A 20,206-nucleotide genomic window follows, 5' to 3' on the forward strand; every position below is an offset into this window, starting at 1 on the left:
TCAAGCTATATTGTATAATTTGTGATGCTCTAATGGGTCTTATATTCTGTTATTGTTGGCTTATGATATTATATACTGTGTGTTTCCTATGAGGGAGCTTTATCAAACATCATTGACCTTATTTGTGCCTTTGAATGCCTTATTTCTTAATATGATGTCCGATTGTAGGTTTGAATAGATATTGTTGGCCTTATTGAGTGTTTTTTGTCTTTATCATGATAAAATACCCATGTTTTTTGGTTAATATAATAATAATGATGTCTTACATACATATTTATTCCAATGGCACCAAACAAGAACTGATAGCATGAATTATTGACATAATGAGTTGATTTCTAAGTTTACTTATATACATATTGAGTCGATTGGTGATCTTCATACTGATTTGATTATGAGAATATTATCCTTATTTATACTTAAATATTCATGAGATATCGATATCAGTGAGAAACCTTAATTTTTGAAAGAAAATGAGATATTTTTAAAATACCTAAATCAAGAAATGTGCCGGTCGGGTAGATTGAGACATGAGACTGAGATTGATGGGAACTTGAGATAATATATGGGTTGAAAACTCCTCACGAGTCCTATTTTGGGAGCATTGAGGCTCGATAGGTATATATTAAAAGTTATGTGATGACTTTCAACTATTTACTTCATGATTCACTTCATTGCATTGCATTTGCACATCATGTGTTGTTTTTAACAGTTACTTGACGTGGAATTAGAGTCTATCCATACTTTCGTGTATGCTTGTCTCGGTGGCCATTTCCATGATAAAAAGAGGCCAAGGAGAAATTGGGACCTTTCCCCTCAACCCCAATTGTCCGAAACATGATTTTAACATTCCAAGGGTCATTATTTGCCCATTACCTCAACATTTCTCACTAGAAACCCTTCCACTTTCCCAAAAACAAAGTTAAAGTTTTTTCCCTCAAGAACACAAGAATTAAGTTCTGAATACAAGAATTCGTTCAATTACGGTATGTGTGGCATTGTCAATGGGTCCCTTTCGTTCATTGGGCCCAAAAACACTCACTTTGATTAATATATGGGGTTTTCCTTCATTATGGAATTCATATCTTCAATATGAGTTTAATTTATGCTTTTTTTTAGTAATTTGAATTCAATCCATGTCCACACATGATCCCATGAAAAAATTAGGTTATTTCATATTTTAAACTTCAATTTCTTATGTCATATTCAAACAATTTCATGTTACAATATAAGATACTGTATTAAGCACTGTAAGTATGTTGTTCTCTCTTGTTTAACATATTCCCATGTTCGAATTCATGCTTCTCACCTATTTGTTGAAATGTCTTATGTTTTGGGTCTTTGAACTATGTTTCCATACCACTGTTTTAAGCCTTGTTATCATATTGTTGAAATCATTGTTGGAGGGTTATGAAAACTCAATATCTATTTGTTAATAAGTGTCTTTATTTTCAAGCTACAAGTCTGTTAGATCATGTTTTCATTATTATAATCAGATATCCATGTTCATGTTGAGGATTTCTTTGTAAAATATCATGTCTTGTTAGACCAATAATAATACCAATTTTATTTAGTTGAGAGTAGGATTTAGCACCAAGCGAACCTAGGGATGGGAGCTCACCCACCAGTTAGGACTGGGTCCTTAGTAAAAGTCCCTAAGTTCTAGAACTACATAGACATTGTAGGATTATGAAATATCACCCACTAATTTAGGACTGACACTCTCTTAGGGGTCACCCTCCAGTTTAGGACTGACTCCCTAAGTCATTCGGGACTTTAGATTAGTGGATCCACACAGCTAGTAGTGGTACCCGTGGCAAGGTAATGACACCCTTCCAATTGGGGTCATAGGCTGGACCCCAATTAGCTCAGATTAAGGCATGTTGGTTATATGATGGCTCCCACAGTATGAGTCAGTTTTTTGTGTATCTCAATTTAGGTTTGCTTGACCAAGTAATCAGATTTTTAGTTGTTCAGATAGTCAGATTATTTCTATACATGTTTTATTTGGTCTTGCATTCTTAGTTTTACATGTTCATGCATTCTTGTTTAATTTCCATGTGTATTTCAGTTGGTCCTTGCCTCACATACCAGTTCATTCAAAGTAATGATCGCATACTTTTCTCTGGTACTATGTTGTCTTATAATACATGTTATAACATAATTTCCTAATTCTCCCTAAACAACTCAGCAGTTTATCGCAGCAGTATTGGTGAGTCCTCATCCATAGAGGACGTGTCATATTATGCCAGTTATTTAAGTATTTCCTTATATTCATTTTAATTGAAGTTAGTTGTGAGCCTGTCTCATCAATTCCGTATGTTTAGAGGCTTTCAGATAGACACTCTAATTTTCCAGTATTTATCAGATACTTTTGACATGTCATTTTATATAATTCAGTATTCAGATTGACAGTACCTTATGGGAATATTATCCACCTATGTTATGTTACTATCAATTTATTCAACGCTCGCAGCAGCTACCAGACCATGGGTTAGCTTGGGGTCAATTGTGGCCTTTAGCACTGTGTTGCGACTAGGGGGTAGCTTTGAGTTGTGACAAAACTTGGTATTAGAGCCTAAGGTTTTAAAGTATCCTAGGGTATATGAAAGATGCATTGAATAGAGTATTGTGCATGGGTGTAAACCATACCACACTTATGGACAACAGGCTACGAGACATTTTTAGGAGAGTTTCTCTTTTTTTCAGTATTCATGTCGTGCGAAAGAGCATGAGCTCTATTGAATTCCCCTTTCTAACTGATCCTTCATTCTATTTATAGATAATGCCTCCCAAAATAAATAATGAAAGATGGAACGGGGATCAGCCCGCACCACCACCCGCTCAGGATAATCTCCTGAATGACCATGTTTATTATAATGAGTTCAGGGCTATTTTCACGGCCTTAGCCCATTCTGTGGATGCTAAGAACAATCATTAGGTTGTTTCCCTAGCCAATCCATTGAAAATATAGTTGTATTTAGGATTCAAGACTTTACACGGATGAATTCCCTTTTGTTTTTTAGGTCCAAGTATGAGAAGGATCCGCAGGAGTTTTTGAATATGGTACAGAAGGTGACAGACATTATGGGTGTCACTTTGAATGAAAGTGCAGAGTTGGCTGCATATTATTTACAGGGATTAGCTTACACCTAGTTTAAGAAGTGGAAGGAAGACGGGGGTGTCGAAGAAGAGCCTATAGAGTAGGAGGAGTTTACATAACTTTCCTAGATATGTTCTTCCTACTAGAGTTGAGGGAAGCTAATATTTAGGAGTTGTTAAACTTGAAGCTGGGAAGTATGAGTGTGATGGAGTACTCTCTTAAGTTCACTTAGTTGGCAAGATATGCTCCTATGATGGTGGCTTACAATAGGTCCATGATGAGTAAGTTCGTATCTAGTGTATCTGATAGTGTGGTTAAGGCGTGTAGGACCGCTATATTGATTAAGGAGATGGACCTGTCTAGACTTATAGTTCATGCCCAGTAAATTGAGAAGGAGAATCTTATGGAGAAAGAAATAGATAATAAGAGGGAAAAATAGGTAGTTTTAACTTTTCTCAGCCAAGGTTGGAAGGCAGCAACTGTTCTCAGTTCCGCTTGAAATTTTCAGTCACAGCTCCTTCTTCAGCCAGTGCGCCAGTGCCTAAGTTCATGCAGGACAGTTGTGATAGAGTGCCAGGCTCTAATTCCTAGGGTAGTATGGGCATTGATCATACTGATCCGCTCTACAGAAAGTGTGGTGAGTATAGTGATGGTAGTGATAGGTGTTTTAGGTGTGGCAAGTTAGGCCATAAGATTCGGAAGTGTCTAGTTGTTGCTCAGGGGGGAAAGGATTTTTGCCAACAGGTCCAGTCCATTTTTCATCAGCTCCAGTAGGTTGCTCGACTCAGCAGCATACCACATCCAGTGCCATCAATATACAGCTCCAGAATAGGTTGTATGCTCTCCCGACTCGGTATGATCAGGAAAGTTCCCCTAATATGGTTACAGGTACATTATAGATTTTCTATCTTCTTGTTTATGCATTGTTAGATCCTGGAGCTTCACTTTTCTTTGTGACTCCTTAAAAAGTTGTAGACTTTGGTGTGAGTCCAAAAATATTTGTAGAGCCTTTATCAGTGTCTACCCAAGTGGGTTAGTCCATTATACCGAGATGGGTATATAGAAATTTCCCTATCACAGTGTCTCAGAAGGTTACTTCAGTTGATTTTGTAGGGTTAGAAATGGCTGATTTTGATGTCATTATCAACATAGATTGGCTCCAGTCATGTTATGCCTCAGTCGATTGTAGAAATAGAATTGTCCAGTTCCAGTTTCATAATGATCCAGTTATCGAATGAAGGGGTAGTACTTCAGTGCTTAAGGGTCAGTTTATCTCTTATCTTAAGGTAAGAAAAATGATATCTAAGGGGTGTATTTACCATATCATCTGAGTCAAGGACTCAAATTCTGAGTCTCCGAGTCTTGAGTCATTTTTAGTAGTAAGGGAATTTTCAGATATATTTTCCAAAGATCTTCCCGGAACCCCTTCCAAATGTAAAATTAACTTCGGAATAGATCTCCTTCTAGATTCCCAGCCTATCTCAATTCCACCCTATAGAATGGCTCCAGATGAGCTTAAGGAATTGAAAGATCAGTTAAGGATTTCTTGGATAAGGGTTTCATCGGGCCTAACATTTCCCCATATGATGTTCCAGTTCTATTCGTGCATAAGAAGGATGGTTCTCTCAAAATGTGCATCAACTACCATCAGTTGAACAAAGTTACCATAAAAATTAAGTATCTACTTCCCTGAATTGATGACTTATTCGACCAACTTTAGGGTGCAAGTTCTTTCTCTAAGATAGACCTCAGATTCGGATATCATTAGCTTAGAGTCAGAGAATGTGACATTCTAAAGATAGCCTTCAGAATCGGTATGGTCACTTTGAATTTCTAGTTATGTCTTTTTGACTAATGAATGACCCTATAACTTTCATGGACTTAATGAACAGGGTGTTCAATAAGTACTTGGGCATATTTGTCATACCCTTTATTAAAGACATCCTTATCTATTCCCGTAGTGAGAAAGATCATGCAGACCATTTGAGAGTTCTGTTTCTGACCCTTAGAGATTATCAGTTATTCACTAAGTTTAGCAAATGTGAATTCTGGATGAGGTCAGTAGCTTTTCATAGTCACATAGTTTCCATTGATGGCATTTGAGTTGATCCTCAAAAGCCTGAAGCAGTGAGAAACTAGCCTAGACCCATCTCTATGTTAGATATCAATAGTTTCTTAAGTTTGGCTGGATATTATTGATAGTTTGTTGAAGGGTTTTCTTCTATTGCTTCCCCCATATCGATGCTAACCAAGAAGAAGGTTAAGTATCAATGGTTAAATTCCTGTGAGAAGAGTTTTCAAAAGTTAAATACTTGAATCACTTCAACCCAGTTTTGACTTTTCCAAATGGCATAGATGGGTTCATAGTCTATTGTGATACTTCTAGAGTTGGTCTGGATTATGTATTGATGTAGAGAGGTAAGGTCATCACCTACGCCTCTAGAGGGTTTAAGCCCCATGAGAAGAATTATCCAACCTATGATCTTAAGTTGGCAGCTGTTGTCTTTTCCTTAAGAATTTAGAGGCATTATATTTATGGGATTCATGTGGATATGTTCACGGATCACAAGAGTTTACAGTACGTGTTCACATAGAAAGACCGAAATCTTTTCCATAGAAGATGGCATGATTTGTTGAAAGATTACGATATGAGTATGTTTTATCATTTGGGCAAGGCCAATGTAGTGGTAGATACCCTGACTAGATTGTCTATAGGCACTGTTGCCCATGTCAAAAGTGATAAGAAGGAGTTAGTCCATGAGATTCATCATCTTGATAGGTTAGGAGTTTGGTTGGTTGATTCAGCTGAAGGTAGTATATGGGTTCAGAATGGATCAGAATCTTCATTGATTATCGAAGTAAAAGAAAAGCAAGACAAGGATCCTAGTTTTGTTAAGTTAAAGGAGCTAGTTAGGGATTAGAAAGTGGAGGTTTTCTCCCAAAGGGGAGATGGCGTGATTCATTGTCAGGATAGGTTATATGTTTCCTGTGTCGATAGTTTAAGACATTGAATATTTTCAAAGGTATATGGTGCGCGATATTCTAGTGGTGGAGTGGTATGGAGAAATATATTGTAGAGTTTGGGGCTAAGTTTTCAAATCGTTAGTAGGTTAATATTGAGCACCAAAGTCCTAGTGGTACACTTCAGGAGTTTAGCATCCCCACTTGGAAGTGGGAAGTGGTGAATATGGCTTTTGTGATAGGATTGCCTCGTATGCCTCATCAACATGATTCAATTTGGGTCATTATAGATAGAATGACCAAGTCAACCCATTTATTGCTAGTTCATACTTTATACTCAGCTGAATATTATGTTAGGCTTTATCTTAGAGAGTTGGTAAAATTCCATGGGATTTTATTTTTAGTTATTTGAGATAGATGTACTCAGTTTACCTCTCACTTTTAGAAGGCTTTCCAGAAGGGTCTTGGTACCCAAGTTAACCTTAGTACAAATTTCCATCCCTAGACATATGGTAAGGTAGAGAGGAGGACCATTCAAACCTTGGAGGATATGTTGAGGGCGTGTGTTATTGACTTTAAAGGTAGTTGGGATGACCACTTATTGATTGAATTTGCCTCTAACAATAGTTATCACTCTAGTATCTAGATGGCTCTTTTTGAGGCTCTCTATGGGAGGAGATGTATATATCCTATTTGTTTGTTTGAAGTAAGTGAGGCCGCTTTGATAGGGCCAGATTTCGTGTTTGAGGCGGTGGTAAAATATTAGTTAATTCGGGAGAGGCTGAAGACAACCCAAAGTCATTAGAAATCTTATGCAGATATGAAGAGAAAGGATATTGAGTTTGATATTGGTCACTTGGTCTATTTTAAAATTTCACCTATAAAAGGAGTGAAAAGATTTGACAAGAAAGGAAAGCTCAGTCCCCACTATATATGTTGGCCCATATAGAATTTTGAGCCATTTTGGGAAGGTAGCTTATGAGCTTAAGTTGCTTGCGGATTTGGTACACCCGGTGTTCCATGTTTCTTTGTTAAAAAAATGCATTGGTGATTTATCTTATGTTATTCCTTTAGAAAGTATGGATGTTAAGGATAGCCTTTCATATAAAGAAGTACCAGTTGAGATCCTTGGTCGTTAGATTCATAGGCTAAGGAATAAAGAAGTTTTCTTGGTTAAGGTTCTAGGGAGAAATCAGTTCGTTGAGGGAGATACTTGGGAAGCAAAAGCAGATATGCGAGCCTAGTATCCTCATCTTTTCTCCACAAGTTCAGACTCTTCTTGAGGTAATAATTTTTTTTAGCTTAAATCTTTCTGATCTCTATTCTAGAAATGCAACTATTCTCATGGCACAACATGCATTCATGAAATCAGTTCAGCCCATGTAGCATGTATCATGTTTTAGACCCAGTTATTTGTTCATATTTCAGCTTATCAACATTCCGTATAAAATCTTAGTCTCTTTAGTATCTCATCTTAATCAATTTCATTCGAGGGCTTATGATTCCAAGGGGGAGATAATGTAACACCCTGTATTTTTGAGCTAGTCTTTGAACCGTCATTCCTATGTGTGTAAACTCTAATCCCATGATTTACATTTGAATACATGTGTCATGATCATCATCCTAGTTATAAGAATGCTTTTTAGGTGAAAAATGTTCATAGGAATCACTTAGAGCAAAGTTGAGCTAAGAGCCTTTGCTTTGGCCAAATTTTTGTATTTGATTTTACAAGGGTCAACTTTGAACGAGTATACCTTTTGACATATGTGGAATTTTGCATCTTAATAGCCACCAAATGATAGATAATAGAGTTATATTTCCAACAATACTAATTTCTCCTTAATTTGATACCCGAGCAAAAAGTTATGACCATTTTCATGAGAAACAGTAAGGGGGTTGCGATAACCCCACACTGCAAGGGCTATTCCACTGGACAAGGGGTGGCGTCGCGAGGGCTATTCCACTGGAAGAAGGGTTGTACCATGAGGGACATTCCCATGAGAAAAAGAGGTCAAGAGGTAATTGGGACCTTTCCTATCAACCCTAATCATCCAAAACACGATTTTAAACATTCCTAGCGTTATTATTTACCCATTACCTCAAAATTTCTCACTGGAAACCCTTCCCCTTTCCCAAGAACAAAGTTTAACATTTTCCTCTCAAGAACACAAGGAATTAAGTTCCGAATACAAGATTATTCAATAATTCATTCAATTAAGGTATGTGGGGTATTCATCAATGGGTCCCTGTCACCCATTGAGCCCAAAAACCCTCACTTTGATTAAAATATGGGTTTTTCCTTCATTATGGAATTTCATATGTTCAAGATGAGTTTAGTTCATGTTTTTCTTTAGTAATTTGAATTCAATCCATATCCACATATGATCCTATGAGAAAATTAGATTATTTCATATTTTAAACTTTAATTTCCCATGTCATATTAAAGTGATTTCATGCTACAATATCAGATATTGTATTAAACCATGTAAATGTGTTGTTCTCTCTTGTTTAACACATTCCCATTTGTGAATTCATGCTTCTCACCTATTTGTTGAAATGCCTTATGTTTTGGGTCTTTGAAATATGTTTCCATACCACTATTTTAGGCCTTGTTATCGCATTCTTGTAATCGTTGCTGAAGGGTTATGAACACCTGATACCTATTTGTTAATTCATGCCTTTATTTTCAAGTTATAAATGTGTCAGATCATGTTTTCATTATTATATTAAGATTTCCATGCTCATGGTTAGCATTTATCAGTACAATAGATTTCCATATTTATGTTGAGCATTTATCAGTACAATATCATGTCATATTAGACCCATAATAATACTAGTTTCATTCAGTTGAGAGTAGAATTTAGCACCTAGTGAAACTAGGGATGGGGGCACACTCGCCATTTAGGACTAGTTCCTTAGTAACAGTCCCTAAGTTCCAGAACTACGTAGACAGTGTAGGATTATGAGATGTCACCCACCAGTTTAGGAATGACACTCTTTTAAGGGTTACCCGCCGGTTTAGGAATAACTCCCTAAGTCCTTCGGGACTTCATATTAGTGGATCCACATAGCCAGTATTGGTACCCGTGGTAAGGTACTGACGCCCTTCCAATTGGGGTCACAGGTTGGACCATAATTGACTCAGATTGGAGCATGTCGGTTACATGAGGGCTCCCCCAGTTTCAGTCTGTGTTCAGTGTATCTCAATTCAGGTTTACTTCACCAAGTAATCAGATTTTCAGTTGTTCAGATATTCAGATTATTTCAGTACATGTTTTACTTGGTCTTGCATTCTCAGTTTTACATGTTCATGCATTCATTTTTAATTGCCATATGCATTTCAGTTGTGACACGAACTGATTGGGGGCCTTGTGGTAATAGGCATCCTAAGTCTAACTAGGACTGGGGACCACCCCGTGTTACTAAACCCAACCACCATTAGCATGCTTTGAGTCGGCTAAATTCTAAACGAATTGCAAGATAGCATAACCGGACAAGGACTGACTTTGGGATAGGTCTATTACTAGACTAAACCAAGTCATCCCATCACACCTAACTGTACCAACCATACCCAACCTAACTAATAGTTAAACAAGGGCGATAAACCAGGCCATAACCAAGTAAGTTCCAAAATATAATACGATTAATCCCAAAATGAAATACGATGGAATAGTGAAAAATTATGTCCAATAATGTCAGCCCCAATTCCAATGCCAATATTAAGGACGAAATCCATATCAATCCCGCCCATTCCAACCCATAGCAGTACCACAAAGCCTTTAACCAAAAGGATAAGAATATTCAGTTTGGACATGCCCCTAACCATAGCCAAAACCAATATCCAGAAATAAATCAGAATGTCTAAAAATATCCTAACATGAAATGGAGCCTTCGGGAAAGATGGAAGCTCACCACTTCAATCCAACAGTTGTCCCCAAGTCAATCACAATGTCGGAGGAGTAGAATAGTCTATTGCTGCATAGCATGGGTATACAGCCGTCCAAAGATGGGTTAGCGAGTGATCGCTAGCATGAACTCAGGATACAGATAAAATAATTCCATTTATAAAACCAAGTAAAACCATCCATGTGTACATAACCATACATACATACATACATACATACATATATATATAACCATGATGGGAAAGGGAGCGGGGTTTAGCATGTCATTAAAACCTTTACCTGGGCTAAGTAGCTTTGACGTCCTAAACCTCCCATGGGCTATATGGGCTCATCTCTCCCTGCTGAAAGGGCCCCAGTGCGTGAAGCCGTATAACCAGGGAAAAAAACCTGGGATGACTAGTACATCCACCAAATATAAAGTTTGACATCATGCACTCGGTCACCAAGACCAACCTCACATCAGCAAATATGAGTTTCAAGTTTTGGTCCCCCCGGGACCTCTACCTTCCATAACCTTGCAACACACCTCGCCATAATTGCCCAATTAAAACAGTTACCAAGAAACCAACCAATCCATCAACCATTTATTAACTAAGGCCATTAATAGTGGTATCTTCATACCAATAATAACTTATAAGTTTTTTCCATAGCCAACCATATATAGCTTTAAGGGATTCCATGTACCCTTCATGATTTTCAATTAACCAAAATCATGGCCACCAAGGCCTTTCCAATCCATTTAAAACCATTTAAACCATTCTTACCATTTAGGGTCCCATTACCAAGTTTAAACCATGCATAAGTTCCATTGAAAAACAAATATGATAGTAAAAACATTGGTAAAAGCATTTAATCAAACAAATTGGGGGCATAATATTTCCAAAACCAAATTCCATTACTAAAGAACCATTCCCATGCAACCAATTATCCAAAACCACCATTAATGCATACAAAAGCATAATTAAAACATGGGGAAAACGTAACAAAACATTTATGACCAAAACCCCCAAATCATATTTAAAAACCCAAAATCATACAATAATGAAATCATAAAAACATTGATAAAACCATGCCTTTAGTTGGAACTAAAAATGAGGGAAGAGAACATGCCTTAATTGATAAAGTAGACTAAGAGAAACCACCAACAAGATCCCTAAATTAGTCCTGTAATTGAAACAACCCTAGCTTTCTTTCCCAAAAGCTTTTAAGAGAATTATAGAGTGCTTAGGAAGATTTTCTAAGTGATAATGAATGGAATAATAGGGTAAATAAGCTTCAAAGTGAGTTAGAAGTCATGGGACCTTATTAGGGTAAGTGGGGAAATGTCCAGAATACTCTCACTTAAGTTGCACAAGATCCAACCACAAGGGTATGACTGACTCTCGCGAGTCGTACCTTTTGATTCGAGTAGTACCTTCCACTCGTATCCTAAGCCTCAACCTTAGACCCAACACTGTCCAGTGTATGACTCATCCTACTTAAGTCGTATGGACAACATACGATCCGTACCTATCACCCGTATTCCTGGAAAGATAGAATCACAGAAGGTTTGAACACTGTCCACCATTTGAGTCCTGGGTACGACTCGTACCCTGGCTTACGGCTCCTAGTGAGCCACTTGTACTCAAATCCAACTTAAGTTACCAATTATAAGGTTAAGTGAAGGAATCAAACAATTTGTATCCAACCATACAATTTATACAACCAAATAGTACCCATTCTAGTGACCAAAATTCACCCTACCAACCAACACTGGTCAGCTTATGATTGGACCATACCATCCATACCCCAACATATAGCTCATACTCATGAGTCATAATGGGTCAAGAGACCAGAATTCCAGGAAATTATCTAGGGTCCACAAACTAGGCTGTTTCAGTCTCCCCTGCTAGGAATATTCATCCCCGAATAACGGACAATGTAGGGGTAACTACACACACGAGTCATTTGCATTATCAAATGTATTTCCAATCCTTAACAATGTTTCAAAACATAGAGGCAAAGATATTAATCTTTCTTTTAACAAACTCAGAAAGTAAAGATGTGTTAAAGACATATACCTTCCACACGAATCCTAAGAGTAGAAAATAGATGTGGATACTTGGACTTTATGTCCTTCTCCACTTCCCATGTATCTTCATCCACCTTATGGTTCCACCACAGAACCTTAATCAAAGCCACATCCTTGGCCTGTAACCAACAAACTTGCCTATCTAAGATCTCGATGGGGACCTCTTTATAAGATAGAGCGTTCGAGATACCCAACCCCTCCACTCGCAAAATCGAATAAGGATCACGAAGAAGTAATCAGATTCACCTTAGTACCGAATCTCTTCTAAAAAAATCACCAGAAATAAGACATAAAATGCATGCCACGATTAGAAATAATTGAAATAGGTACTCCATGAAGCTTTACAATCTCATGAAGATATAACTTCTCATAATCCTCTACCAAAAAAGTAGTCCTCACTGGCAAGAAGTGAGCATACTTCATCATCCTATCCACGATAAACCAAATTGAATGATATTGGTTCTGAGACCGAGGAAGACCGGTAACAAAATCCATATTGTTTACCTCCTATTTCCATTCGGGAAAAATAATCTTTTGATACAACCCTCCATGTCTCATATGTTCAACCTTAACTTGTTGAAAAACCAAGTACTTCGCCATAAAATCAGCCACATCCTGCTGCATACCATTCCACCAATACATATCCTTGCAATCATGATACATCTTCGTGGAACTGGGATGAACAACATTACTCCACTCATGCACTTTAGCAAAAATTCTTTGTCGTAAACCATCAACATTAGGAACACACAACCTTCCTTGGTACCGTAAAGTACCGTCACCATTGATCTCAAATACCATCACCTTTTGACCACCAATATCACCCTCAATTTTCATCAAGACAGGATCCAACACTTGCTTTTCCTTGATCTCTGCACCAAGTGATGATCGAACAACTCTTTGTACCATTACACCTCTATCCTAGGAGTCCAAGAGGCAAACTCCAAGATTAGCCAAACGATGAATATCCTTCAAAATTCTAGCTTCCCTTTCTCTATATGAGCTAAACTCCCCTTGGACAACCTGCTTAGAGCATCAGAAACCATATTAGCCTTACCTGGGTAACAGTGAAGACTCATATCATAGTCGTTGAGATGCTCCAACTATCTCCTCTACCTGAGATTAAGCTTTAACTGAGTGAACACATACTATCGACTCTTATGATTAGAAAATATATCCACATGTAAATCATACAAATAATGCCAAAATATTTTAAAAGCAAACACAATTGCCAATAGCTCCAATCATGGGTAGGATTCATCTTATGTACCTTCAACTTCCTAAAAGTATAGGCAATCACTTTTTCATGATACATCAAAACACAACCAAGACCTACCCGAGATACGTCATAATAGACCACAAACCCATCATTGCCTTCTAGGAAAGTCATAATTGGAGCAGAAGTTAGCTTATCTTTTAACTCCTAAAAACTTCCCTCACAAGCATCCGACCAAGAAAACTTTGCCTTTTTCTGAGTCAACTTAGTCAAAAGAGCAGAAATCTGTGAAAAGCCTTCCACAAATCACCTATAATATCCAGAGAAGCCTAAGAATCTTTGAATGTTTGAGTCAGGGGTTTAGGACACATTTTAACCACAGCCACCTTTTGAGGATCCACTATGATCCCTTCACTAGAAATAATATGACCAAGAAAAGTCACAGCGTTCAACCAAAACTCACACTTGGAGAACTTGGCATACAACTGCAATTTCTTCAAGGTATGCAATACCACACAAAGGTGATTAGAATGATCCACCTCACTTTTGGAATAAACCAGAATGTAATCAATAAATACATAGAAAAAGAGATCCAAGAACTACCTGAAAATCCTGTTCATCAAGTCCATAAGTGTTGTTGGGGCATTAGTCGATCCAAATGACATCACCAAGAATTCAAAGTGCCCATACTGGGTATGAAAAGATATTTTAGGGATATCTACCTCCCTAATCTTTAGCTGATGATACCCGAACCAAAGTTCTATCTTAGAAAAGAACTTGGCACCTTGCAATTGATCAAACAGATCATCTATCCTTCAAAGAGGATACTTGTTCTTGATTGTCACCTCATTAAACTACTTGTAGTAAATGAATATCCAAAATTAACCATCCTTATTGCACACGAACAACACTGGTGCACCCCACGGGGATACACTAGGATGAATAAACCCCTTATCCAAAAGATCCTTAAGTTTCTCCTTGAGTTTTCTCAACTCAGTCAGAGCCATTCTATAAGGAGGAATAGATATTGGATGAGTATCCAGAACCAAGTCAATACCAAACTCTATTTACCTATCCGGCGGAATACCAGGAAGATCATCTAAAAATACCTTAGGAAACTCACTTATTATCGAAAACAAATGAAAAAATAGACCCTCTAAGTTAAAATCTTTAACCCAGAACAAGTGATAAAGACAACCATTAGATATTAACCTTAGATCTCTAAGATAAGAAATAAACCTCCCCCTAGGAGCTAGGGAACCACCCTCCCACTCTATAACCGGTTCACCAGGGAACCTAAAGACAACCATATAGGCCGAATAATTCAAGGACACGTAACAAGAGTGTAACCTATCCATCCCTATAATAATGTCAAAATCCACCATATCAAGTTCAAACAAATCCACCAAAGTCTGCCTACCACCAACAGATACCACACACCCTCTATAGACTCTCTTAGCATTAACCGAGTCACCTATTGGGGTACAAATAGAAAAAGAATCCAAAATAACTTAAGGATTATAACCAATATATACAACCATAAATGGGGTCACATAAGAAAAAGTGTACCCCAGATCAAGCAGACAATACACGTAATAAGCAAAGAGTTGTAAATTACTAGTAACGATATCAAGAGATGACTCAAATTCCTATTGGTGCCCCAAAGCATACAACCTATTTAGGCCAACACTAGAACCAGGAGTAGTAACAAAAGTAGAAGTTGCACTATCGGGTACAAGAGCAGAAGATGAAGCCACCAGTACCTTATTTTCTCCTGTAGCAACCTTTATAACTAGACAATCCCTAAGCTGATGACCTACCTAGACAAACTTGAAGCATTTGTCCCTTCTGTCATTATGATAACCCCGATGAGAACAACCATAGAATAGACAATGAGGGCATGGAAAAACCAACTAACCCCTACTCTTCTGAGAATGGGCACCCTGTGTCTGGAATTTCTTACTACCCTGGTGATGCCTATCACTCGACTACTTGAGTAAGGAGCACTAGCAGTAGAGAAGGAACCAAAACTCCCCCATATCTTTTTCTACAATTTGCCGCCATCCCGACCACCTTGAGATTGAGCACCTACCTAATCAGAAAACTTATTTTTCTTACCTTGCCGATCTCTAATCACCACTTGTTTTCTCTTCTCATCCTCTACCTACTGTATATAAACAGTCAACCTAGAAATATCCATATCTTTAATCAGCAAGGCAGTCTTAATTTCTAAGATCAAATCTCGATTCAACCCAAAAGTGAACTTTCTCATCCATACTCACATGTTAGCCACGAAGTCAGGAGCATACCTTGACCACCGGTGAAACTTCAAGGCATATTCCTTAATAGGTATTCTCCCTTGCTTAAGATTTACAAACTCCTCCAGCTTATTTTCTCTCAACTCTTTAGGAAAGAAAAAATCCATAAGAGCACTAGAGAAAGCATCCCATAAGGATGACTCCTCCACATCACCTTATCCCGCTCTTTGTACCATTGGTACGTGTAATACCCCGAGCTTTCTTTAAGTCAAATCTAGTATCTAGAAGAGTTATTGATGATTTCCTAAATAATTAATACTTAAATTAGATAGAATTTCTCCAATTTTAAATTTTTACCATGTGGAAATTGAATAAGCTTTCCATCGATACCCATTTCATCAAAATCTGGTATTGGGGTTGAAAGTTATGGTCGAAATACAGAAAGTAGTCAAAACTACCCAGGTGTGATGGTGAGAGCCGACGGACCATTGTGCTAGAGACGGATCATCACCGATGCTATCGCAGTAGAAACAGTGAGACCATATTCTGCCTAAGGGCGATGGCTCAGGCCGACAGATAATTGAGCTAGCCACGGACCATCGCCCAAGCCATCGTAAGAGAGGTAGTGAACCCTTATTCTGCCCTAGTACAACGGTTAGGACCTACGAACCATCAAACCAGTGACGAACCATTGTACCTACCATCGCATATTTTGTTTAGTTATTTTAAGTCATTTTTTAAAAAGGGCTTTTCAATCTTTTACCACACTTTTGAATACCTAATAATATCATATCAAGGTTTATAAATTTATTATCCATCTACAACATCAAATTAGGGTTTTCTCTCAAAGATAATCCCCAAGAACAAGATCCAAACCCTTCTTCAAGAAACTAAGAGATTCCAAGTTCTTCCAAGTCCAAGAACTTAAAGGAACTCACAACCCAGGTATGTCTTATGTTGAATCATGGGTCCCTTTCACCCATAAAGCTCAAGAATCTCATTTCAAAATCTAAGATTTGTGTATTTATGAATGTTCATGATTTAAATTGAATTGAAACTCATGTTCATAATGTTATGGGGTTTTAATTTATGTTTGAAATTACATATTCCAATAATTGACCCTAGGATGTGGTGATTTGCTTTATAATTATGATAAACCCTTAAATTTATATGTTGACTGATGTATCCATGATTGTTAGATGTGTTGATAATTGTATAACCCGAGGAGAAAGAAAAGTAAGATAAAGATCCCAGCCTTGCCAAGTTAAAAGAGTCAGTCAAGGATAAAAAAGTAGAGGTTTTCTCACAAGGGGAAGATGGTGTATTGCATTGTCAAGGTCATCTGTATGTTCCAGGTGTAGACGAACTAAGGCAGTGAATTTTTATAGAAGCGCATGGTGCACGCTACTCTATTCATCCAGAGGCCACAAAGATATACCATAATTTGTAGGAAATCTATTGGTAGAGTGGGATGAAGAGAGATATTATAGAGTTTGTGGCTAAGTACTGTAGATGTCAGCAGGTTAAGATAGAGCATCAGAAGACTAATGGGTCTATGCAGAAGTTTAGTATTCCTACTTAGAAGTGGGAAGAAGTAAACATGGACTTCGTGATGGGGTTTCCTTGTACTCATCGCCAGCATGATTTAGTCTAGGTCATTGTCGACAGAAAAAAGTTAAATTTTTTTCCAGTCCATACCTCTTATTCAGTCGAGAATTATGCCAAACTCTACACCAAAGAGTTGATCAGATTGTACAGTGTTCTGTTATCTATTATCTCAGACAGAGGTACTTAGTTCACCTCTTATTTCTGGAAAGCATTCGAAAAGGTTCTTGGTACCCAAGTTTATCTCAGTACAAAATTCCATACTTAGATAGATGGTCAAGCATAAAGGACCATTCAGACTTTAGAAGATATGCTAAGGGCGTGTGCAATCGATTTCAAGGGTAGTTGGGATGACCATTTGCCATTAATAACTATCATTCTAGTATTCAGATGGCTCCATTTAAAGCTCTTTATGGTAGGAGATGTAGATCTCTAATCAGTTGGTTTGAAGTTAGTAAGGCCTCAGTCATAGGGCCTGACTTAGTATGCGATGCCTTAGAGAAAGTCCAGTTGATCAGAGAAAGACTTTGGACTGTTTAGAGTAGACAGAAGTTTTATACAAATGTCGGCAGAAAGGATCTTGAGTTTGAGATTAGTGATTATGTCTATCTAAAGATCTCTCCCATGAAGGGAGTGAAGAAACTAGACAAAGAGGGAAAGTTCAGCCCCCGATATGTCGGTCCCTTCAAAATTCTCAGTCGCTTCAGAAAGATAGCTTATGATCTTGAATTGCCTTTAGATCTAGACCCAGTTCATCCATTCTCCATGTCTCTTTGCTCAAGAAGTGCATAGGTGACCCAGAAGCTGTAGTCCCTATTCAGAGCATAGATGTTCAGAACAACCTCTATTATAAAGAGATCCTAATCAAAATTCTTTACTACCAGACTTGTAGACTGAGGAGAAAGGAATTCCCTCTAGTCAAAGTTATTTGGCCGAATCAGTCCATTGAGGGAGCTACTTGTGAAGCAGAAGAAAACATATAGACCAAGTATCCTTACCTCTTTTCCGCAAACTCAGATCTAGCTCAAGGTAATAGTTCTCCTTAAGCTTTTTAGTTTCATGTTCAGATTTTAGTAACAAGCTTGGTATCCATTTTATATTCAGAATTCCATTATAAACTTGGTATTAAGTACTATTAGATAGTCAGTCATTCATTCATGTGCCATTTTAGTCATGTATTTATGCATCAGATATACATGTTTAGTTTGATGAGAAACTTATCTTATCAGTCATTCAGTCATGCAGTGATAACTCAGTTACTCATGCATCAGATATGCATGTTTAGTATGATATATATTCAGTTTATCAGTCATATTAGTCATGGAGTCATGTTTCAATCATTCATGTTCAGGATGTGCTTCAGTCTTTCATTTCTCCCCTCTCAGTCACCCTCATTCGAGGATGAATATTCCTAAGGGGGAGATATTTTAATACCCTAAACTTTCTTTAAGTCAAATCTAGTCTCCAGAAGAGTTATTGATGATTTTTTAAATGATTAATATTTAAATCATATAGAATATCCCCAATTTTAACTTTTATCATGTAGGAAATTGAATAAGCTTTCCATCAATACCCATTTCATCAAAATCTGGTATCGGGGTAAAAAGTTATAGTCGAAATACAGAAAGTAGTTAAAACTGCCCAGGTACGATGGTGAGAGCCAATGGACCATCGAGCTAGCGATGGACCGTAGCCCAAGCCGTCGCAGTAGAGACAGTGAGACTATATTTTACCTAAGGATGACGACTCAGGATGATGGACCATCGAGTTAGCGATGGACAGTTGCCCAAGCCATCGTAGGAGAGGCAGTGAAAACCTATTCTGCCCAAGTGCGATGGTTAAGACCGATGGATCATCGACCCTGTGATGGACCGTTGCACCCACCGTCACATATTTTGTTTAGTTATTTTAAGTCATTTTTAAAAAGGGCTTTTTGATCTTTTTCCACCCTTTTTAATACCTAATAATATCATATCAAGGCTCATAAGTTCATTATCCATCTACAACATCAAATTAGGGTTTTCTCTCAAAGATAATCCCCAAGAACAAGATCTAAACCCTTCTTCAATAAACTAAGAGATTCCAAGTTCTTCAAGTCCAAGAACTTTAAGGAACTCACAACCCAGGTATGTCATGTGTTGATTCATGGGTCTCTTTCACCCATGAAGCTCAAGAATCTCTTTTCAAAATACAAGATTTGTGTATTTATGAATGTTCATGATTTAAATTGAATTGAAATTCATGTTCATGATGTTATGGGGTTTAGATTCATGTTTGAAATTACATTTTCCAATAATTGAATCTAGGATGTGGTGATTTGCATAATAATCATGATAAACCCTTAAATTTACACGTTGATTGATGTATCCATAATTATTAGATGTGTTGATGATTGTATAACCCAAGAATGCTCCTCATGTGTTCAATTAAATGCCTATGTGAAGGAAAAGTACCATACTAGTACGATAATATGAAATCCCTATTTATGTACAAGTTTATGCATGTCCAGTGTTTTGATGAAATGTCTTAGTCAATGAATTATGGATATATGTGTAGCCATTGTGGTGCTTTAGAACTTGTACTTCATGAAATCTCCAACTTATTGTATTATGGACTGTGGTGTTGGTTGTTTATTCAAGAAAGTCATGCTTTGTCAGTTTTCTTCTATCGAGTCCTGGTGGTACTTGTACCCGAAAATTTTACTGTGTGCTTAGAATCAGTGTCATTTTTTGAAGATACTCTTAGTCAAGCCAAGATCCATAGAATTTAGTTAGTCTAATGACTCAGGAAAACTCATAATCTCAGTAGTATTCTGTCAGTCAACAAAACTCAGTTAACTCAGTCCAGTCAGTTTAGTTAATCATGTTCAGTGTCTATTCAGATAGGAGTAGTAATTAGCACCGAGCGAACCCAACGATGGAAACCCACCTGTTATATGAGGGTGTGATTCTTAGAAGCAATCCTTGCGTTCTAGAACTACGTAGCCAATGTAGGTTGAGACATCATAGCCTGTTATATGAGGGTAGATGAGGTGGTTTAACCTGTTATATGAGGGCATCCACCATTCTCACTAGAGTTACCTTTTATATG

The sequence above is a fragment of the Capsicum annuum genome, chromosome 5, assembly GCF_002878395.1.
Source record: "Capsicum annuum cultivar UCD-10X-F1 chromosome 5, UCD10Xv1.1, whole genome shotgun sequence".
In the NCBI taxonomy this organism is placed as follows: Eukaryota; Viridiplantae; Streptophyta; class Magnoliopsida; order Solanales; family Solanaceae; genus Capsicum; species Capsicum annuum.